The sequence below is a fragment of the Scyliorhinus torazame genome, chromosome 30 (genome assembly GCF_047496885.1).
Source record: "Scyliorhinus torazame isolate Kashiwa2021f chromosome 30, sScyTor2.1, whole genome shotgun sequence".
In the NCBI taxonomy this organism is placed as follows: domain Eukaryota; kingdom Metazoa; phylum Chordata; class Chondrichthyes; order Carcharhiniformes; family Scyliorhinidae; genus Scyliorhinus; species Scyliorhinus torazame.
In genome coordinates, this window is record NC_092736.1 from 29,176,291 (window position 1) to 29,201,044 (window position 24,754).

The 24,754-nt window shown below is 46.1% G+C and overlaps 1 protein-coding gene across 2 annotated transcripts in view; it reads right to left on the reverse strand.

The window, feature by feature from the left end:
* The window catches only part of znf592 (zinc finger protein 592), a 225,897-nt gene that overhangs the window by 132,766 nt on the left and 68,377 nt on the right, over positions 1 to 24,754 (reverse strand). For both annotated transcript variants that reach the window (XM_072493079.1, XM_072493078.1), the window contains exon 2: positions 18,106 to 18,215. The gene's annotated coding sequence lies outside the window, so the exon portion shown is untranslated. The remainder of the gene's footprint in view (positions 1 to 18,105; positions 18,216 to 24,754) is intronic.

Consider the following 24,754-nt stretch of genomic DNA (forward strand, 5'->3'; position numbering starts at 1 on the left):
TGACTATTCCTCATCTCCACCCAAAACGATTCTACATCCTGATCCCCCGAACCAAGGTCATCTCTAATTATTGAACCAATGCCATCTTTAATTAACAGTGTTACTCCTCTACCTTTACCTAGCTTCCTATTCTCTATTCCGATTATAAAATTACATAGTGCAAGGTCTTAGCCCCCTGACAGTAAGCACAAAGAATTAAATGGAAGGTTAGAAGATTCTTTTGCATCTACCAGAGCAGGCAGACGGGCACCTCTGTTTAAGTCTTAATTTGAAACACGGCACCTCTGATAGTGCAATACTCCCTCAGTGCTGCACTGGAAACTGAACCTTAATTTGTGCGCTCAAACCCTGGCGTGGAACTTGTACCAGGGAAGCCAAAAGAACACGGAGTATTAAGCCGAAACAAGCAAATAAAACATTTAAACAGGAGATTCTACTTGTTTTTCTTTGCTAATGTCATGAGTGAAGACTTTCAGCTCAGCAGCCGGCCATTTAGAAGCAGAGTAAAGCTTGCCCGATCATGGTTTAGTGAGTGCCTTGGTCCCTCAAATAGTTGTCAAAACTAATACGCCAATATGAGATTTTCTCCACTGGTATTTAACAGAATGCCCCAGGGTTCCATGCCCCAGGGTTCCAAGGTGTAAAAATCATAGTCGCAATGCAAGATTATTAAATAATGTACTTCATTAGTGAAATCAAAACTGTCAAGAGAAATACTGAGAGAAGCTTAGAGGTGCAACTTCAATTTGGATTTAGGAGACTTCAGATTACTAACGTGCTTTTGCGGGGGTTTTTAAACCACAGCCTGGAGTGAATTAAGAGACCCAAGTAAAGCCAGGCCTATGATTTTACTATGGAAAATGAATTATATAGGGCAGCATGTGGCACAGTGGTTAGCACTGGGACTACGGCGCTGAGGACCCGGGTTCGAATCCCGGCCCTGGGTCACTATCGGTGTGGAGTTTGTACATTCTCCCCGTGTTTGCGTGGGTTTCACCCCCACAACCCAAAGATGTGCAGCTTAGGTGGATTGGCCACGCTAAATTGCCCCTTAGTTGGGAAAAAAAAAAAATTGGATACTCTAAATTTATTTAAAAAAAAGAAAATGAATTATATACTTCTAGAATCAGAATTAAAAGAATATCATAGTTCAGCATTAAGTTGTCGCTCAGCATATTTAAATGGAGTGGGAATATAATAAACAAATAAAAGAGAGGTTATTTGGCTATGCTGCTAACACAACTGAGTTCAAATCCCCAGAAGTCAAAGTGAAGGTGTAAAGAGTTGTGGTTCACCCTCCTCTGGCACTCTTCACTGCACCAAAACATGTCATCTCATCTCCATTTAACTCCTCCCGAATCCAAACAAGGTCTATAAAGAGGACAAATTTGAGATCCTTAATAGGCTTACAGATCTGTATACCGAGCGCTGCAAGAAAGAGAGCACGTGCTTTTGGACCGCTGAGATGCAGTGATTGTCACCCGCTGCAAAAACAAGGGAGAGAGGTCTGGCTGTTCAAAAGGCAAAGATAGCATCACCTTACTCCCACTTGCAGGGAATATCTTGGAAAGAGTGCTTTTTCTGACTATAACTAACAACAGCCTCCTTGAAAAATAAGTGTGGATTCAGACTTAATGCGGAATGACAGACTTTATTTTGTGCTGAGACAGATCCAGAAGTATGGAGAAAACATGGGCTTGTCTGCGACTGTACCAAGGTTTTTGGAAGTCAGTCGGGAAGATGAGACTAGGGTGCCCTCCGAGGTTCCTCATCATTCTCTATCAACCGCACAAAGACCAGAAAGGTCAGGTTAATCAAAATCGTGGAGCCCTTGCGCACAGTTTCCCCATCCCCATCTCCACCTATCATTTTCTTCAATACGATGCTTCAAGTGGCAACAATAAGTTTGACAGAGGACATAGTCACCCGCTTCCAGAGAGACGGCGGGCTCTTCAACCTGTGTTTTTTTGGTGGAATCATTCGAAAGAGAATTCAAATTGGTCTGTGGCACATACCAAATCCACAGAACAGCTCACCAAGTGCTTTGATTTGCTGACAATTGCACCCAGGTGTTTCTATCAACACCATCTGTATTTCTCCATGAATAACAAATGGCAGAACTTAGAATCGCTACAGTGCAGAAGAAGGCCATTCAGCCCATCAAGTCTGCACCGACCCTTCGAAAGAGCATCCTACCTAGGCCCTATTCCCCGCCCCATCCCCGTAACCCCACCAAACCTTTTGGACACTAAGGGACAATTTTTTTTTTAATAAATATTTTATTGAAAATCTTTGGTCAACCATCACAGTACATTGTGTATCCTTTACACAATAATATAACAGTATAAATAACAATGACCTGTTTTATAAACAAAGAATAAATAATATATAACAAAAACAAAAACTAAAAGGCAACTGCCTTGTCTCAGATAAACACCCTCCAAAAATATGATTTAACAGTCCAATATACAATTATTTATAGCAACGACCTATACATATTATACATATATATTAACAACCCTGAGAGTCCTTCTGGTTCCTCCCCCCCTGGGCTGCTGCCTTCTTCTTTTCCATTCCCTCTATCTTTCTGTGAGGTATTCGACGAACGGTTGCCACCGCCTGGTGAACCCTTGAGCCGATCCCCTTAGGACGAACTTAATCCGTTCCAGCTTTATAAACCCTGCCATGTCATTTATCCAGGTCTCCACCCCCGGGGGCTTGGCTTCCTTCCACATCAACAGTATCCTGCGCCGGGCTACTCGGGACGCAAAGGCCAAAACATCGGCCTCTCTCGCCTCCTGCACTCCCGGCTCTTGTGCAACCCCAAATATAGCCAACCCCCAGCTTGGTTCGACCTGGACCCCCACTACCTTCGAAAGCACCTTTGTCACCCCCACCCAGAACCCCTGTAGTGCTGGACATGACCAAAACATGTGGGTGTGATTCGCTGGGCTTCTCGAGCATCTCGCACACCTATCCTCTACCCCAAAAAATTTACTGAGCTGTGCTCCAGTCATATGCGCCCTGTGTAACACCTTAAATTGAATCAGGCGTAGCCTGGCACACGAGGACGATGAGTTTACCCTACTCAGGGCATCCGGCCACAGCCCCTCCTCAATCTCCTCCCCCAGCTCTTCTTCCCATTTCCCTTTCAGCTCATCTACCATAATCTCCCCCTCGTCCCTCATTTCCCTATATATATCTGACACCTTACCGTCCCCCACCCATGTCTTTGAGATCACTCTGTCCTGCACCTCATGCGTCGGGAGCTGCGGGAATTCCCTCACCTGTTGCCTCGCAAAAGCCCTCAGTTGCATATACCGGAATGCATTCCCTTGGGGCAACCCATATTTCTCGGTCAGTGCTCCCAGACTTGCGAACTTCCCATCCACAAACAGATCTTTCAGTTGCGTTACTCCTGCTCTTTGCCATATTCCAAATCCCCCATCCATTCTCCCCGGGGCAAACCTATAGTTATTTCTTATCGGGGACCCCACCAAGGCTCCCGTCTTTCCCCTATGCCGTCTCCACTGCCCCCAAATTTTCAAAGTCGCCACCACCACCGGGCTTGTGGTGTATTTCTTCGGTGAGAACGGCAATGGGGCCGTCACCATAGCTTGTAGGCTAGTCCCCCTACAGGACGCCCTCTCCAATCTCTTCCACGCCGCTCCCTCCTCTTCTCCCATCCACTTACTCACTATTGAGATATTGGCGGCCCAGTAGTACTCACTTAAGCTCGGTAGTGCCAGCGCCCCCCTATCCCTACTACGCTGTAAGAATCCCTTCCTCACTCTCGGGGTCTTCCCGGCCCACACAAAACTCATGATACTCTTTTCGATCCTTTTGAAAAAAGCCTTCGTGATCACCACCGGAGGCACTGAAACACAAAGAGGAATCTCGGGAGGACTACCATTTTAACCGCCTGCACCCTCCCTGCCAGTGATAGGGATACCATGTCCCATCTCTTGAAGTCCTCCTCCATTTGTTCCACCAATCGCGTTAAATTTAACCTATGCAATGTACCCCAATTCTTGGCTATCTGGATCCCCAAGTAACGAAAGTCCCTTGTTACCTACCTCAGCGGAAAGTCCTCTATTTCTCTGCTCTGCTCCCCTGGATGCACCACAAACAACTCACTTTTCCCCATGTTCAGTTTATATCCTGAGAATTCTCCAAACTCCCGAAGTGTCCGCATTATCTCTGGCATCCCCTCCGCCGGGTCTGCTACATATAACAACAAATCATCCGCATACAGAGATACCCGGTGTTCTTCTCCTCCTCTAAGTACTCCCCTCCACTTCTTGGAACCCCTCAATGCTATTGCCAGGGGCTCAATCGCCAGTGCAAACAATAATGGGGACAGAGGGCATCCCTGCCTTGTCCCTCTATGGAGCCGAAAGTATGCAGATCCCCGTCCATTCGTGACCACACTCGCCACTGGGGCCCTGTACAACAGCTGCACCCATCCAAATACTCATCTCCAAAACCAAATCTCCTCAGCACCTCCCACAGATAATCCCACTCCACTCTATCAAATGCTTTCTCGGCATCCATTGCCACCACTATCTCCGCTTCCCCCTCTGGTGGGGGCATCATCATTACCCCTAGCAGCCTCCGTATATTCGTATTCAGCTGTCTCCCCTTCACAAACCCAGTTTGGTCCTCATGGACCACCCTCGGGACACAATCCTCTATCCTCATTGCCATTACCTTGGCCAGAATCTTAGCGTCTACATTTAGGAGGGAAATAGGTCTATAGGACCCGCATTGCAGCGGGTCCTTTTCCTTCTTTAGGAGAAGCGATATCGTTGCCTCAGACATAGTCGGGGGCAGCTGTCCCCTTTCCTTTGCCTCATTAAAGGTCCTCATCAGTAGCAGGGCGAGCAAGTCCACATATTTCCTGTAAAATTCAACTGGGAATCCATTCGGTCCCAGAGCCTTCCCCGCCTGCATGCTCCTAATTCCTTTCACTACTTCCTCTATTTCAATCTGTGCTCCCAGTCCCACCCTTTCCTGCTCCTCCACCTTGGGAAATTCCAGCCGGTGCAGAAAGCCCATCATTCTCTCCCTCCCATCCGGGGGTTGAGCTTCGTATAATTTTTTATAAAATGCCTTGAACACTCCATTCACTCTCTCCGCTCCCCGCTCCATCTCTCCTTCCTCATCCCTCACTCCCCCTATTTCCCTCGCTGCTCCCCTTTTCCTCAATTGGTGGGCCAGCAACCTGCTCGCCTTCTCCCCATATTCGTACTGTACACCCTGTGCCTTCCTCCACTGTGCCTCTGCAGTACCCGTTGTCAGCAAGTCAAATTCTACGTGTAGCCTTTGCCTTTCCCTGTACAGTCCCTCCTCCGGTGCCTCCGCATATTGCCTGTCCACCCTCAGAAGTTCTTGCAGCAACCGCTCCCGTTCCCTACTCTCCTGCTTTCCTTTATGTGCCCTTATTGATATCAGCTCCCCTCTAACCACTGCCTTCAGCGCCTCCCAGACCACTCCCACCTGGACCTCCCCATTATCATTGAGTTCCAAGTACTTTTCAATGCACCCCCTCACCCTTAGACACACCCCCTCATCTGCCATTAGTCCCATGTCCATTCTCCAGGGTGGGCGCCCTTCTGTTTCCTCCCCTATCTCCAAGTCCACCCAATGTGGAGCGTGATCCGAAATGGCTGTAGCCATATACTCCGTTCCCCTCACCTTCGGGATCAACGCCCTTCCCAAAACAAAAAAGTCTATTCGCGAATAGACTTTGTGGACATAGGAGAAAAACGAAAACTCCTTACTCCTAGGTCTGCTAAATCTCCACGGGTCTACCCCTCCCATCTGCTCCATAAATTCTTTAAGCACCTTGGCTGCTGCCGGCCTCCTTCCAGTCCTGGACCTCGACCTGTCCAGCCCTGGTTCCAACACCGTATTGAAATCTCCCCCCATTACCAACTTTCCCACCTCTAGATCCGGGATGCGTCCTAGCATACGCCTCATAAAATTGGCATCATCCCAGTTTGGGGCATATACGTTTACCAAAACCACCGTCTCCCCCTGTAGTTTGCCACTCACCATCACGTATCTGCCCCCGCTATCCGCCACTATAGTCTTTGCCTCAAACATTACCCGCTTCCCCACTAATATAGCCACCCCCTTGTTTTTCGCATCTAGCCCCGAATGGAACACCTCCCCACACAACCTTTGCGTAGTCTCACCTGGTCTATCAGTTTCAAGTGCGTTTCCTGTAACATAACCACGTCTGCCTTAAGTTTCTTAAGGTGTGCGAGTACCCGTGCCCTCTTTATCGGCCCGTTCAGCCCTCTCACGTTCCACGTGATCAACCGGGTTGGGGGGCTTTTTACCCCTCCCCCTTGTCGATTAGCCATCCCCTTTTTCCAGCTCCTCACACGGTTCCCACGCCGCTGTGTCCCCCCCCAGACGGTGCTCCCCCGCCCATCCCACCCCATGCCAGCTCCCCCCTCTCCCCAGCAGCAGCAGCCCAATAATTCCCCCCTCCCACCCCCCCCCCCCCCGCTAGATGCCCCACTAGCGTAGTTACACCCCCCCATGTTGCTCCCAGAAGTCAGCAAACTCTGGCCGACCTCGGCTTCCCCCCGTGACCTCGGCTCGCACCGTGCGACGCCCCCTCCTTCCTGCTTCCCTATTCCCGCCATGATTATCATAGTGCGGGAACCGAGCCCACGCTTTCCCCTTGGCCCCGCCCCCAATGGCCAACGCCCCATCTCCTCCACCTCCTTTCCTCCCCCCACCACCTCTTGTGGAACTAAGGGACAATTTAGCACGGCCAATCCACCTACCCTGAACATCTTTGGACTGTGTGAGGGAACCGGAACACTCGGAGGAAACCCACGCAGACACGGGGTGGATATGTGAACACCACACAGACAGTCACCTGAGGTTGGAATCAAACCCGGGTCTCTGGTGCTGATGAGCTGCAGTGCTCACCACTGCGCCGCCTTAAATCAGGAGTAAAGTTCGCAGCAGAGCCAAACATAGAACATAGAAAATTACAGCGCAGTACAGACCCTTCGGCCCTCGATGTTGCGCCGACCTGTGAAACCACTCTACAGCCCATCTACACTATTCCCTTATCGTCCATATGTCTATCCAATGACCATTTGAATGCCCTTAGTGTTGGCGAGTCCACTACTGTTGCAGGCAGGGCATTCCACGTCCTTATTACTCTCTGAGTAAAGAACCTACCTCGGACATCTGTCCTATATCTATCTCCCCTCAATTTAAAGCTATGTCCCCTTGTGCTAGACATCACCATCTGAGGAAAAAGGCTCTCTCTGTCCACCCTATCCAGTCCTCTGATCATCTTGTATGCCTCAATTAAGTCACCTCTTAACCTTCTTCTCTCTAACGAAAACAGCCTCAAGTCCCTCAGCCTTTCCTCATAAGATCTTCCCTCCATACCAGGCAACATTCTGGTAAATCTCCTCTGCACGCTTTCCAATGCTTCCACATCCTTCCTATAATGCGGCGACCAGAATTGCACGCAATACTCCAAATGCGGCCGCACCAGAGTTTTGTACAGCTGCAACATGACCTCATGGCTCCGAAACTCAATGCCTCTACCAATAAAGGCTAACACACCGTACGCCTTCTTAACAACCCTCTCAACCTGGGTGGCAACTTTCGGTACAGCATTGGACGCATTCGCTTGCAACTTCCATTGAACTAGGAAGGACATGCATTGGGCTTGAAGGATTCCAGAATGCCAAAAGCTGCACTTTATGGTGAACTTTGCTCCAGTAAGTGGGACCGAGGTGCACCACACAAACACTTCAATGACCAGGCAACTCTCTCTGGTTGACACTTTCAGGGGCTGATTTAGCCCAGTGTGCTAAATCACTGGCTTTCAAAGCAGACCAAGGCAGGCCAGCAGCACGGTTCAATTCCCGTACCAGCCTCCCCGAACAGGTGCCGGAATGTGGTGACTAGGGGCTTTTCACAGTAACTTCATTGAAGTCTACTTGTGACAATAAGCAATTTTCATTTTTCATCAAAGCGCCTGACCAGAAAAAGGTGGTGGATGAAAATCCAGAATAGCTTTTAAACAAGTGGATGAATATTTGGGACTGTTTTTTAAAAATGATATAGGAAAGGCCAGAGATTGTAACTCAGTGCATAGCTCTCTTAAGAGTTTAGATAGGCAGATTGGGCCGAATAGCTTTCTTCTGTGCTGTACAATACGGTGATTTTGAGAGATATTGCAGCTCTTCATGTTGAGCTACATTAAAATGTGGGCCTGAAACATGAAAGGGTGTTGTGATAACCTACGTCACTCAGCCCAATACTCAATCATTGTTATTAAATTGGGCAGGCAACCTGCTAAAAGATCATGTTCCACCCGTTGCAGGTTGTTTCATTGCTTGTTTTTGTGTTTGGCAGCAGTGGAAGGGGGGGCGTGCTGTTCTAAGAATGTAGGGCGGATGGGAAACTTACAGGCATTGTGGTTTTTGGTTGAATCATTTGAAAGACAATTCAAATTTGCCTCAAGCACAATGGCCCTCTCAGCAAGTCGCACATTTATTTAAAATTTTTTTAAAAAGATACCCAATTATTTCTTTCCAATTAAGGGGCAATTGTGCGTGGCCAATTCAGCCACCCTGCTCATCTTTGGGTTGTGGGGTGAGGCCCACGCAGACACGGGGAGAATGTGCAAACTCCACACGGACAGTGACCCGGGGCCGGGTTCGAACCCGGGTCCTCAGCGTCGTGAGGCAGCAGTGCTAACCACTGCGCCACCCTAGTCACACGTTTCTTAACCTTATCCAGCCCTCTGAGCTGACAATACGACTCAGGAATGGGTGTACTGAGCCACTGAGATTGGGTAAAACCAGATAGCAACACGTGCAATGGGAAAATCATTAACAACAATGAACATGCACACGCGTGCACGCACACTGACTTTTGAAAACGTGCTCATGGTTTATTTGAATTCCGTAAAAGTGTTGTGCAAAGAATTGTTTATGGGCCACTGCAATGCCCTAAAGCCACTTAAAATTCATTACTCCAGCAGTGGTTAAACACTATATGCTGACCAATCTATTTTTAACATAAATATATCTCCTACATTAAAATGTTGTTTGTGCTGAGTATTAGCAATCTGTGAAAGGACACATTTCTCCACCACTGTCGCCCCCTCCCCCCCACCAATATGTGTGAAAATGTCTTCAGGTGCAGGATAGTGCTGACTTCCGAATGGTTGTGTGTGTCTTTTGGTGCTAGGTTCAGTGTTAATGCTTAAATGCCTGTTCTGCCTTATTTGAACAAAGAACAGGCCTAATTTCTTTCCACAAACTTGTAGGAAATTGCAACCAATGCACGAAGAATAAACTGCACCAACTACCAGTACAGACTTCCCTGTGCCTCTCAGCCTGCTTTCCTTTTTTTAAAATATAAATTTAGAGCACCCAATTATTTTTTCCCTATTAAGGGGCAATTTAGCTTGACCAATTTACCTAAAGCATTTTGTACAATGAACATTATGCTAACTTTGTAATAGATTATAACTGGATATGAAACTCTTTAAAAGGTCCAGTTCCTAGTAAAAGATTAGTCCCTCTTACGCAGCAATGGATATTCGGTCATCAATAGACCGTTCTCGTATAAGGAGATCTGGTCAACCAGCTTTCCAGCTGGAAGACTATCAACCTTCATATATTAAGGGTACGAGCAAAGTAAGAGTACTACCCCATCAGCAAGCTCTGGATCTATTTCGGTACATTTGCATATATTTTGGGGTTGTGGGGGTTACACGTGGAGACTGTGCAAACCACTGCGTCACTATGCCGCCCCTCCAGCCTGCTTTCCTATTCGAGAATCTCACAATATGTCAGCTTTAAACCACACTGAAGGGATCCACAATTGCATCCATTGATATTTAGTATACATTTACTATTGCCCCACATTATCCCCAGGCAGTTTCTGGACTTCACCTTGGAATTACCATGCTACAACTTACAGTAATAATAATAATCTTTGTTGTCACAAGTAGGCTTACATTAACACTGCAATGAAGTTACCGTGAAAATCCCACAGTCGCCACACTCCGGCGCCTGTTCGGGTACACAGAGGGAGAATTCAGAATATCCAATTCACCTAACAGCATGTCTTTTGGGACTTGTGGGAGGAAACCAGAGCACCCGGAGGAAACCCACGCAGACACAGGGAGAACGTGCAGACTCTACACAGCCAGTGACCCAAGCCGTGAATCGAACCTGGGACCCTGGAGCTGTGAAGCAACAATGCTACCCACTACAGGGCAGGGTTCCATCACATGTGCCTACACTGTGAGCCCCGAGTTAATCCTCCCCTTCAAATCAGGCTGAGGCCCATTACACTACACATGTCGTGGGAACCTTCAAATGTCAGTCTGCTTACAGAGCGTAACAAGCGTCCAAAAATGAGTAGAAAAGAAAAATGCAGTCTGCCTCTCCTCAAGAAATATTGCCATTGTAAAGCCAGCCTCAATGGTGGAGCTAAACACTTGAAAGCAATGCAGCCTCCACACACACCTAGTTTTCATTTTCTCTTCCTTCTGTTTGTTGTGTTATGCTTCTTTATGTAGCATATGCTGCTTCCTTGATGTATACTCTGACAAAGGAAGGTTCAGACTTGGAGATAGGTTTAACACATTTATTGAACAGTTAACAATTCTCCTATTTGAACTCGACTCTCCTGCTGATCTTGCTATAGTAACTCAGCCTAACTAACTAGTCTTCTCTAATCCATGCGGTGGGTGTGATGCTTCCGATCTGCCCCTGTCTCTCTGAGTGTCGCCTGTGGAAAAGAGAAAGAGCATGTGTGCCCTGTATTTTTATTAAGCCCCCTTGTGGTAGTGTCACCTCTGGGTGTCTTGACTGCCCATTGGTTGTGTCCTATCTTACTGACCTATTGGTTGACTGTCTGTGCGTCATGTCTCTGGTGCTCCCTCTAGTGTTTATTTAGTCCTAGTGTATCTACATTAACCCCTTGTGTATTTACTGTGATGCATATCACCACACTGTTCACTTCCATTATGACTGCTGTGCACCCCTTTGCACTCACTGTTCAAATACTTTTTATTCAACGCGCTGCATTATTCCATAAAACCTTTGACACTTTTGTATCTATTGCCTGATACTGCAGAATTTTAAGAAGAACCTTGGGCAGCCCAGCCAACCCAAATTGTTGGCAAATTATTCACTTATCGTTTGGCAGCTTTAGTATATGTGACTGGGCCTAACATTACATACCTTGCTAATATTTATATTGAAAAAAAAACGAAGAAGGACAAAGAGTCTAAACGTTGCAGCAGTATTTTTTATACTTGCTGACGGCTCCTTGGAGTGCGCGATATTGCTAGCTGCAGCAGACATACTCGAGTACCAGCTGCCTGCATGCTGCAAGTTCAGGCTCGACACTCTGATGTCAAGCTGCTTAACGTGCATCATTTAAAACTCCCAGCTTGGAGACAACCCTCGTATCAGAGCAAATTTCTGCTCAGCGGCGAACCAACCTCTTCCCTCAGAGGGACGCCAGACTTCAAACCAGCTTACTCTTTTCGATATTCACTGCCACAAACTAGTTTCACAAACTGGCAGAGCCTGCTTTTCTGTTCGAAAAACTGCCCAAACAAGTCCACTGCGGGGGCCCTGGGCAACACCAAAGGGATAGGTGAGAATTTAGAGAAAAGAAAATGTTAAACGAGCCACTCGTTGACGCAGTGTGGTTTTCCCTGGCATACCCTCCGTAACACATATCCTTTCGTCCATCTCTTAGCCTGCCCGAGGTCTCAGGAACAAATGCGGACTTGGACTGGGCAACTTTCCTTTTAAACCCATTGCATTTAGGCAGAAAACAAGTGTAGCAATACACATGGACAATGGTGAGCAATGAAATAAAACTTAAACTGTCAAATTTATTCTCTGGGAATTCTCTTCAACCTTTTTGCCATCAGTATATTGCCTGATTAAAAACATTTGAAAGGATGGGGTTATATATAATCTCTTACAAACAGCAGCTTAAATTCTTTCACGAGAAAATCCGAAAATAGACATACCGGAACTCAATGACCATAACGAATAAGAAAAGTTATGACTAAGTGCTTTTCTCACTCTCCCTTGGGGTTGGTGGTTTTCCTTTTCTCGTTGGAAACATAACCTGCGTATTTGTTGCAACGTTATTCACAGAATCACCAAAATGATAATCTGCCAACAGTTTCACAAGCAGATAGTCCACCTCCATTTATAAACTATAGCATATTTTACAGATCAGAACATTTAAACTGCATTCGATTTATCTTTTAGACTCCATAGCGCAAGGTGCACCCAAGCCATTTGGATGATGAAAATCCTTGGATTGTAACAAGTCAGCCAAGGGAAGAACACACTACAAATATCCTGGAACTTGCTGTAGAATGTCCCATACGAACAACGGCTGTTTTCAATTCACCCGAGGGGCACGCTGGCATTCATATAATAGAATCAATGCACAAGTAATGAAAATGGCATGCTGTCACTGTCACGCATACACGTGCACGCACGCAACCCATGCATTGAAAGCAAAACAAAAAGAGAAAAGCAGCAGGCAAAGAAACAAAATGGGGGGACAGAACTGCTTACTGTTTGAAACGGTTTGAATTCAATGCTGAGTCCAGAAAGATGAGGTGTCGTCCCTCAAGCTTGCGGGTGAGCTTCACTGGAACGGTGCAGCAGGCCAAGGACAGAGATGCCAGTGTGAGAGCACGGTGAAGAATTAAAACGACAGGCCAACGAAAGCTCTGTGCCATTCTTGTGGACTGAATTAAAGGTCTTCTACAAAGCAGTCACACAATCTGTATTTGGTTTCCCCAATGTAGAGAAGACCACATTGTGAGTAGTAAACAGGAATACGAAATCGAAACAAGTACGTGTAAAACACTTCAGCTGGAACGAGTAAGAGGAGAGAGGAGGTAAACGGACATACGTTACATCTCCTGTGTTTTTGTGGAAAGGTGATATGGAAAGGGTGTAGGGGGTAACTAAGGAGTGGGCCAGGGCACCACAGAGGGAACGGTGACTACAGAATGCATAAAAGAGAGGGGAGGGAAAGATGTACTTGGTGGTGGCATCACCCTGGAGGTGGCCAAAAAGGTGGAAAATGATCCGTCGAATACAGAGGCTGGTGGGTAGAAGGTGAGGACAGGGAGAACCCTATCATGGTTCTTGGAAGGAGGGGAAGGGATGAGAGCAGAAGTGTGCGAAATATGGCAATCGTGCTCAAGGGCCGCGTCAACTATGATGTGTACAAATCTGGGGCGGAATTCTCCGCAATCGGCGCCATGTCCGCCGACCGGCGCCAAAAACGGCGCGAATCAGTCCAGCATCGCGCCGCCCCAAAGGTGCAGAATCCTCCGCATCTTGAGCGGCCGAGCCCTAACCTTGAGGGGCTAGGCCCGCGCCGGACTGATTTCCGCCCGCCAGCTGGCGGGAAAGGCCTTTGGTGCCCCGCCAGCTGGCACAAAACGGCACATGCGCGGGAGCATCAGCGGCCGCTCACGGCATCCCGCGCATGCGCAGTGGAGGGAGTCTCTTCTGCCTCCGCCATGGTGGAGACCGTGGCGAAGGCGGAAGGAAAAGAGTGCCCCCACGGCACAGGCCCGCCCGCCGATCAGTGGGCCCCGATCGCGGGCCAGGCCACCGTGGGGGCACCCCCCAGGGCCAGATCGCCCCGCGTCCCTCCCCGGAGCCCGCCCGCGCCGCCTTGACCCGCCAGTAAGAGAGAATTGCCGGGAGGGCCCGCCAACCGGCACGATTCCCGCCCCCGCCGAATATCCGGTGCCGGAGAATTCAGCAACTGGCGGGATTCACGCCAGCCCCCGGCGATTCTCCAACCCGGCGGGGGGTCGGAGAATCCCGCCCCAGATGCCTGTTTGAAAAAAAGACAGATGGCAAATTTGCCTTATATAAAGTTGCTCTCAGTTTTTGGATGCCCCAAATATTTTACAGCCGAAGAACAAAGCACTAACAAAGAACAAAGAAAAGTACAGCATAGGAACAGGCCCTTCGGCCCTCCAAGCCTATGCTGACCATGCTGCCTGTCTAAACTAAAATCTGCTACACTTCCTGGGTCCGTATCCCTCTATTCCCATCCTATTCATGTATTTGTCAAGATGCCCCTTAAACGTCACTATCGTCCCGGCTTCCACCACCTCCTCCGGCAGCGAGTTCCAGGCACCCACTACCCCAGTGTAAAAAACCTGCCTCGTATATCTCCGCTGAACCTTGCCCCTCGCACCTTAAACCTATGCCCCCGAGTAATTGACCCCTCTCCCCTGGAGAAAAGCCTCTGACTATCCACTCTGTCTATGCCCCTCATAATTTTGAAGACCTCTATCAGGTCGCCCCTCAACCTCCATCATTCCAGTGAGAACAAACCAAGTTTATTCAACCGCTCCTCATAGCTAATGCCCTCCATACCAGGCAACATCCTGGTAAATCTCTTCTGCACCCTCTCTAAAGCCTCCACATCCTTCTGGTAGTGTGGCGACCAGAATTGAACACTATACTCCAAGTGTGGCCTAACTCAGGTTCTATACAGCTGCAACATGACTTGCCAATTCCTATACTCAATGCCCCGGCCAATGGGGTTAAACATGATTTTCCTTTCACAAAACCACGTTGACGTACCAGTTTACCTGGATGATTCCCTTGAATTTTTCCAAATGGCCTACCATAACATCTTTAGCTTCTAACATTTTCCCAATGACAGCTAACTGGTCTTTTTCCTACTTTATGTCTCCCTCCCCTTTTGAATAAAGGAGTTAAATTTGCTATTTCCCAATCTAATGGATCTTCCCAAAATCTATGGGATTTTGGAACATTAAAACCAATGCATTAACTATCTCCCTGGCTACTTCTTTTAAGACCCATTTTTGTGCAATTATATGCTTTTTCTTTAAGTTTGATACTATCTTTAGTTGTTTTGGTGAACCACGGATGGTGAGTCATCCTCTTGGAATTTTTCTGTGTATTCTGAAATATCCCCTAGAATATCTGTAACGTATCTCTATGGACCTATCTGGTAACCTAATTTACCAGTTCACTTTAGCTAGTTCTGCTTTCAGGATCTCATAATGGCCCTTATTCAAGTTCAAAATATGAGTCCTAGACTCACTCTTCCTCAAACTGAATGCAAAACTCATTCATATAACCATTGCCTTCACTAAGAGGTTTAATTAATCATATCTTGTTGCACAAGACCAGGGGCTGGATTCTCCGTCCCGCCGCGCCACATTTCTGGTTCACCCCGCCGGCGGGATGCTCCGTTACGCCGGCCGGTCAATGGGGGTTCCCATTGTGGGGCAGCCCCACGCCGTCGGGAAACCCCCGGGCTGCCGGTAAAACGGAGCTTCTCGCTGGCGAAGAATCCAGCCCCAGATCCCTGGTTTGTGCCAGAACATGCCCTCTGGGTCCCCTTACCTGCCCCACTTGCAGTCACACCCTCCCATCCCTGACTACTGATCAAATCAGAAGACCCTATCCGAAGGGATGTGGCTGTCTCCTGGTACAAAGCATCTAGGTAACTTGATGTGTCGCCATGTCTGCAGCTCAACCTCCAGCTTAATGGCTCGCGGGTTGAAGCTCCTCAGCCACAACACTTACTGCAGGCTTATTTGCCCTGGATCGCACAGGCATCCAGAAGATCCCACATGCTGCAGCTGTGGCACATCCTGTCTAGCTATTATCAAGTGTTATCATCAACCACTTAATTACATTACTGTATATATTTTCTTTTTTATAATATATTTGATTAAACTTACCACTGTACTATTTCCTGTACTATTTTAAACCTTAGGAATAGAACAAACTTTACCATTTACCAGATACTCACTGAACTCTTTCCTTGTAGTAGAGAAGAACCAATTCCTACAGAGTGAAAAAGTTACAAAAAGCAAAAGGAACCGTAGCACTCCTTCCCTCACTCCCCTGCTCACCAAACCCACCAGGCATACACTCAGTTCCAAACTGCACTCGCTTTCAAGGCATGGAAGGCACTTCCAACCCAATATGCAGAATGCAGTTGGAGACTTCCTTTGCAGGATGTCTTGAGAGTGCAAGGCTAGTTTAATTTGCAACTAACGTATCCCAGACCATTACAGTTTTAATCTCCAACTGACATTGGAGTTTATTTGTGAAGCAAGTAATGGAGGCTTAAAAATAAAAGTTTAATGCATTGCAAAAAGACTGTTCAGTCATATTCTGTTCATCAAAGTGGAAATATTAAATTCTGCATAGGACTCAAGAGTTTTCTTCAATTTTGATTATAGATAGAATTTATCATAGAATTTACAGTGCAGAAGGAGGCCATTCGGCCCATCGAGTCTGCACTGGCTCTTGGAAAGAGCACCCCACCCAAGGTCAACACCTCCACCCTATCCCCATAACCCAGTAACCCCACCCAACACTAAGGGCAATTTTGGACACTAAGGGCAATTTATCATGGCCAATCCACCTAACCTGCACATCTTTGGACTGTGGGAGGAAACCGGAGCACCCGGAGGAAACCCACGCACACACGGGGAGGATGTGCAGACTCCGCACAGACAGTGACCCAAGCCGGAATCGAACCTGGGACCCTGGAGCTGTGAAGCAATTGTGCTATCCACAATGCTACCGTGCTGCCCCTTCTGCTGATTCCTGCCCCCTGCTGATTCTTGATTACATCCATTGAGAGCCATGATAAATGTGTTGAATAAAAGCAAATTACTGCGGATGTTGGAATCTGAAACCAAAGAGAAAATGCTGGAAAATCTCAGCAGGTCTGGCAGCATCTGTAGGGCTTCACAGCTCCAGGGTCCCAGGTTCGATTCCCGGCTGGGTCACTGTCTGTACAGAGTCTGCACGTTCTCCCAGTGTCTGCGTGGGTTTCCTCCGGGTGCTCCGGTTTCCTCCCACAGTCCAAAGATGTGCGGGTTAGGTGGATTGGCCATGCGAAATTGCCCTTAGTGTCCAAAAAGGTTAAGTGGGGGTTACGGGGATAGGGTAGATATGTGGGCTTGAATAGGGTGCTCTTTCCAAGAGCCGGCAGACTTGATGGGCCCAATGGCCTCCTTCTGCACTGTACATTCTATGATTCTATGAAAAGAGCTAATGTTTCGAGTCCAGGTGACCCCTTGTCAAATATGTTGAAAGTTAACTAGGTTTTTGAAAAATAGCTGCGTCTGGTAATGTGCACAGTAAGAAGTCTTACAACACCAGGTTAAAGTCCAACAGGTTTGTTTCGATATCACTAGCTTTCGGAGCGCTGCTCCTTCCTCAGGTGAATGAAGAGGTATGTTCCAGAAACATATATATAGACAGATTCAAAGATGCCAGACAATGCTTGGAATGCGAGCATTAGCAGGTGATTAATGTGCACAGTGATAGCATTAAAATTACTGTTGATGTTGGGAGAATAAAGAAAAGTGAGAAAACGGAAAGAGGAAAAGTGAGAGATGGAAGGAAGAGGAAGGGGTGGTGGTGGAGGGCGGGGGAGAGAGAGAAAGGGGTGCAGTAGACATGAGACACCAGGAAGGACATGATAAGGACATGATGACAGAAATGGGAAACAATTGCGCTTATTGTGCTCTGCTACAAATGTACTTAGGGAGCACGCAAGATTGAAAAGTTACTTGGAACATAATGTGTTTTTAATTTTTTAAAACAATTTGCATTTATATACAGTGTATGTTGTGTCTCTAACTTCCCAAAGCAGCTCTTAAATACCAATCACATCCAATTTGTGCGCAGCAAGTTCCCCGTGTATTGAGGCAATAACAAGTTAATCTGCTTTGATCGGTTTGGTGGGTAGAATCCCGGCTCAGACACAGCGAACCCCTCTACTCTTCTTTGATTAGTACCACGGGATCGTTTTTCAGCAGGCGGACAGGATTTTGTTCCGATTTCTTATCTAGAGCATGATGCTTTTGACAATGCAACACTCCCTCAGTACTATATCATGATGTCAGGTTATAAAACACCAGATCTGCAATGGAGTTTGAATCTTTGGACTCAAGGTATATAACTGACCGTTATAATTTTTCAGTATGTTCTATGTTCATGGGTCACATAAATAAGTTCAACTCACAGGTTTTCTTTGCTCCAGATGCTCTTAAACGCTTCCGAGTTCAGCCACCTTTCTGCAAATCAACTGGAGCGACACAATATCCAGCTGATCACGTCGGCTCCTTGGGAAGTCTGGAATCAACGCAATCATGTTATTTTACTGTATAAATAAAACAATCCAACCTCAAGCATTTAATAACTATTAAAGTCAGTTAATCTACATTAAAAGTTTGTCAACTTCAAAGGTCATGCACATGTTGCATTTTTAAAGTGCGTTGTTTATCTTTTACACTCAACCAGAAATTGTGTGTTTTAGATGTAAATTAACCTCAGAAACAATATTTATTGAGTAGCTAGTCAGGGCTATATATATTGCACTGCTCCTATAGTGTTTCAAGTTGCAATTAAACATTTTCCTTTGAAGCAACAGACCAATTAGAGGATTTTACATTATAGGCAGGAGTGTTTTACATTTGTAGCAGAGCACATTATTTTATAAATTGGATTATCATTCACTACAATTCGCTATGGTCATTATGGCCATGGTGCAGACAGTTATAAAAAGACACGGTCCCATAGCGTCATGTGTAACTGGAGTTCCATAGAATAAACAAAGAGAAAAGATATAAAGTCAGAGTACAGCAGGAGGCCATTTGGTCCATCAGTCCTGTGCCAGCTCTTTGAAAAGAGCTAACCAATTAGCCCCACTCGACTGTTCTTTCCCGGCAGCCCTGCAAATGTTCTCTTTTCAAGGAAGTATTCAATTTCCTTTTGAAATCGAATCTGCTTTTTATCGAACATGAATGTTGCTGGGAAAAAAGTACATTTTTTGTTGAAGCTTTTCATCTTGCACTCATCAGGTCAATTTGGAAGAATGCAATGTGAGCAAAACAACAAATTATTTATACTGCCATGAGAAGAGAGTGTTGATTGGTTGGCAAGTGGAGTCCATTTGCCAACTAATCAGCACTCTGTTCTTACAAGGTATAGATTTGTTGGTTTCCCTTGCATTGTTTTCTTGTGAATTGACCTGATCAGTGCAAGATGAAAAACATTACATAAGAACTAGGAACAGGAGTAGGCCATCTGGCCCCTCGAGCCTGCTCCGCCATTTAATGAGATCATGGCTGATCTTTGTGGACTCAGCTCCACTCTCCACTCTCCGGCCCGTACACAATATCCATATTAGCAGAAAATTTATCTTCTTTCTAGTAATACTAAAATTCGGTCCTACCAAACAACTATTTCACCAAATGTTTCTATTCCAGATGATGATATACTACATTTAAAAAGTCTCATCTCTCCCTGTGGAAATCATCTCGCCTCATGTACTCTATAAAAACGATATCGAACACCTCTATTAAACGTTCTTTGCACTGAGCAACAATTCCAGTTTTTGTAATTTCTTCACAGAATTGACGTTCCTCGTGTCTGGTATCATTGCAATAAATACGCTCTGAACCCCCTTAAAAGACTTTATATAGCAACTTTCATGACTTCAGGACACCTCAAATGGTTTTACAGGCAATACAGTGCCTCTGAAGTGTAGTTGCTGCTGTGATATAGGAAATTTGGCAGCCAATTTGCATACAGCCAGCTTCAACAAACAGCAAATGCGATAATGATCAGATAATCTGTGTTGATTGAAGGATAGCTATTGGTCAGGTTACCAAAGTCTTGACATCCTAGCAACATCCTGGGGGATTACCATTGAACTAGCCATATAAATACTGTGACTATAAGATCAGATCAGAGGCTCCTGGCTCCCCAAAGCCTGCAAACTGTCTACAAGGCACAAGTCAGGACTGAGATAAAATACTCTCCACTTGCCTGGGCGAGTGCAGCTTCAATAACACTCAAGAAGTTCAACACCATCCAGGATGAAGCAGTCACACTTTATTGGTCCCCCATCCACAAATATTCACCCCCTACACCACCGATGAACAGTGGCAGCAGTGTGTACCATTTACAAGATGCAGTTCAAGAACTCACCTTAAGCAGCACCCTCCAAACCCACAACTACTACCATCTAGAAGGGCAAGGGCAGCAGACACAGGGAAACACCACTATCTGCACGTTCCCCTCAAAGCCACACACCATTCAGACTTGGAAATATATCACCATTCCTTCCTGGTCAAAGTTCTGGAACTCCTTCCCTAACAACCCTGCAGGTGCACCGACACCGCATGAACTGCAGTGGTTCAAGGCAGCCCACCAGCACGTCTCAAGGACAATTAGAGATGGGCACTAAATACTGGCCCAGCCACATCTCACGTTAGGTGATTTGGACATTCTGAATTCTCCCTCAGTGTACCCGAACAGGCACCAGAGTGTGGCGACTAGGGGATTGTCACAGTAACTTCATTGCAGTGTCAATGTAAGCCTACTTGTGACATTAATAAAGATTATTATTATAAATGAATTTTTAAAAAGAATTCATCCACATTTTAGTGCCCAGATTGGATACAGTACTCCAGCTGATGTTTAACCAGTCCTAAAGCTTTGCCACAACTTCCTTGCTTTTGCATTCTATGCCTTTCTTTATAAAGCCAAAGATCCGGTGAGCGCTTTTGAACAATCATATTGACTTGCCTGGAGGGCAGCACGGTGGCGCAGCGGTTAGCACTGGGACTAAAGCGCTGAGGATCCGGGTTCGAATCCTGGCCCTGGGTCACTGTCCGTGTGGAGTTTGCACATTCTCCCCGTGTCTGCGTGGGTTCCACCCCCACAACCCAAAGATGTGCTGGTTAGATGGATTAGCCACACTAAAAATTGCCCCTTAATTGGGAAAAAAATAATTGGGTACTCTAAATTTATTTTTTAAAATATTGACTTGCCTTGGCACCAGCTAAAATGAGTAAAAATTCCAGCTCTCTGTTCCTGTGCCCATTAAAACTATACCATTTTGTTCGTATTGTCTTGCGTCATCCTTCCTTCTAAAATGCATCACTTCATATTTTTCTGCATGAAACTTCATCTCTTCTGTCAGCCTATGTCCTGCGTAAGCAATTCCCTATATAAGCAATCTTAATTTTATATTTAATATATATACATTTTCCCCGTCACTGTTGGTAATTTCTTGTGAACATCCTGATGAGTGCAATAATAAAAAGCTTTGACAGTATGTCTCTTTTTACAGCAACACTTAAGTTGTCATACCAGACAATACAAGCGAGAATCTTTGCTAAAAAATCTGAATGCTCAGATAGCTGGAATTAAATGGCTTTGAATTAAAAAGACAAGACGTTGCCAAACTTTGTTTTCAATTGAAGACTGGAGAAAACTTGTCTCCAGCCCCTCCCATTATCTCTAATATACACTGCATCAAATAAAGGATTATTTAGTAGCCACGCGAAAGGTGCAAACACATGGCCCGGCCACATTTAACTGTGCCCGATTCCCAGGGACAGGAAACGGAAAGATATTATCCTTGTGCTATGTGGTGAACCTATTTGATTAATTGTGCTGTAGAAGCAGGACAGGATATCTTCACAAATGCAGCAGGTCCTTTCCTGTGCAGTTGCCAATGGCAACGGCAACTTCTGCACTGCGGTGCTTTATATATTACGAGCAAACTGAAATGTGGCATTGTCTATGGCCAGCTGATAAATCTAAGTCCTTTTTAATGTGCGAGGTGACAATGGAGTGGGGAGAACAATTTCAGAAACTTGCTCTAAAGTTGCCTAGTGACCAAAATCCACAATTGCACTATGACAGTTGAGGCAAAATTAACACGGCAATTTATGACAGGAAACGCTGAAAAAATGAGTACAACAGAATTAAGGTTTGTGGACAAGATGTGAATACTCCACACAAGGTTTATTTAAATCTTCCTATCAAAACTGGTTTTCGGATAACGACACCGTACCAGACTCCCTATTGTTGCTCTCTGTTTACAGGCCCATCTGGCACCATTCTCCTTTAGGTGCTGGGCAGAAGCGGAGTCAGGAAACCTGGCAACAGTTTCTAAGACCTACCCTCTCTACAATGGCAGCATTACTTCCATTGATGTGCTCTGCATTCCTCTTATTGCACATCAGCTTTATTGACAGACACCAAACATTTAATTTACTACGACACACAAGACCGTTTTCCTGATACATCTTGTTCAGCATTTGCCCACTAAGCCTGTCATCCCGTTGCCTTTTCCACCCTAAGTGCGTGACTTCATCTGTTGCAGCTGTCAATTCATTCATCTATCGCTGCATATGGTTCAACTTCCCCTAAAGCCTGTCCGACTGTCCACTCCTGCTACTGTATCGTTTTCAATCTCTGAGATAAAGTGATCGGTGCCCTCTTTCAGATAATTTATGATAAAAAATCAGTCTCAATGCTAAACCCAGCAGGACTCCACTATACACACCCCAACACTTCCCATTCATAATCCAATCTATCTCAACACACTGCCACTCACACTGTCAGCTAATTTTATGAACTGGTTTCCTCTGAGATACCTTATCGAAAACCTAGGGCGGGATTCTCCGTTGCCTGACGCCGAAATCGTAATCGGCGATCGGGTGGAGAATCGATTCCGCCGCCGGAATCAGAGCCGGCGTTGGTTTGATGCCGGTTTATGATGATCCGCCCCCTCCAATCTGGCGTCATCGTGACAGCCACTGCGTGCAGTCACAATGCCGTTGGTGCCTCATCAGCCGGTCCACTCGCGATGCTCCGCCCCCGATGGGCCGAGTTCCCGATGGCACGTGTGGTCTGAGCCGGCGTGCCAGCTGTAGACTGTGTCCAGCGCCGCCATGCTCGGCCGGGATCCGTGCCGCTGGCCGGAGGGGTGTCTGTCAGGGATGTGGGGGGTGCCCAGGGGCTGGCTGTGGGGTCACGGTTGGCAGGTTAGGTTGAGCACACGGCCGCGCCATGTTGTACAGCGCGACCGGTGCAGGTCGACAGACGTGCGCATGCACAGCCCGGGACCTGGCCATTCTGTCTGTTTTCGGCATGGGCGGCAGGTGTTTAAGTCGGTGCTGGTGCTAGCCCCTCACCGGTACTGGAATCGGTGAGGGGTCAGTGCCTAATTTCCTGTTGTGAAAATCAACACATTCTACGCTGGCGTCAGCACTTGGTCTCCAGAACGGAGAATCCAGCCCCTAATCTCTCACATTTACATTATTCTTTAACAATTCCATGAAAATTGCACAAAAACAATGTTATCTGTTCTCTCTCCACAGAGAGTGTCCAGCATTTTCTGTCTTTGTTTGAGTATATTTCCCTTTAAGCTTTTCGCTCACTTGCATCTTTGATCTGAGGCCCATGAGCTCTCTCAGGTGGCTGTAACAAAAAAATCCCACGGCACTACTTTGATGAAGGACGGAGTTATCCCTGGTGTCCTAACTGATAGTTAACCCATAAGAACATAACAGAAATAGATTATCTAGTCATTATCTTCTTGACGTTTGTGGGAGCTTGCTGTGAGAAAGTTGGTTGCTGCGTTCCTACATTACAATAGTGACTGTATTTCAAAAGCGCATCGTAAGATCATATCGGAGCACACTTCCCTGCGTTTCACTAGTCTGACAAGCCTTAGTTTATTATTTATTAGCTGCAAAGTGCTTGAGGGCAGCTGGTAGTTATGAAAGATGTTATATAAAAAAGTATTTTCCTTATCCGTGATTTCTGATTCCAGAATATTCCCTGGAACTGATGAACGGTTAACTGGTCTTCTGATCCCCTAATCATTGCTTTCTTTAAAAAAAAGGGTTCTATATTGTCTCTACTCCTTTCTCCAATGAATCCCTAATGCATTCATGAATTTCAGAAGAATTCTTACATGTATTCCATCCAGGCCGTTTCTTAATTTACTTGCTCCGATTTAAATATTTTGTTTCCAACAGTGTTAATGTTAAATTGCATTACACCCTTAATCTGACTGTCTTGGAACACTTTGATTCTGCACCAATATGAACCTGTGCTTTTGCAGGTTCCTTAGTTGAATTTATATATTTTCAATTGTACTCAAATCTAATGCTTACATTGCAGCCTCGGGCAATGTTTAAACAAATCCTCACCTGGAATTTGTTCAGTATTTATTTCACCTCTGCTCAGATCAAAATACTCCCAGCTCAACCTATGCACCAATTGTTCCTCGATCCATAATTGTGACCAGAAATGCAAAGAAGGGTTCTCTTGGATCGCAGGATTATATTGATATTTACATGCAAGGGTCTTAAAAATGATTGCGACATTAATTTCTGCCTAAGAAAGTTGGAGATTGTGCCATTTAGGAAAATCGACCTTGCACTATGTTGTGATTCAGTTGCTGCTCAGGATTGACGTTATTACTTTGCGTGCCAATAAGCCATTGTGGGTACTTTGGAGTGAAAACCACAAATATACATAATGGCATACTGCCGACTAAATTCAAAGCGTCCATTTAATTATAAATATCTAACTAAACCCAAACAGCAACGTTTCTGAAATCATATAGGGCTGTTCTGATCTTTGTGTTAATTCGAGCACAACATTGCAATTATATCCTCCTCCAGCCAGACTGAGCTTCATCTGTTTTGCTGCTGCTCCGGCCCTCCAAAATTCTCCCTAGATCGTAGACTTACTCTCAACCATCGCCCTGTCAATTTGGGTCTAAGCTTGTCCACTGTATTCGTAAATCCTGCCTAACCATAGGTAGCCCATTAACTCTCAGTTCTTGCCCAACCCATGTG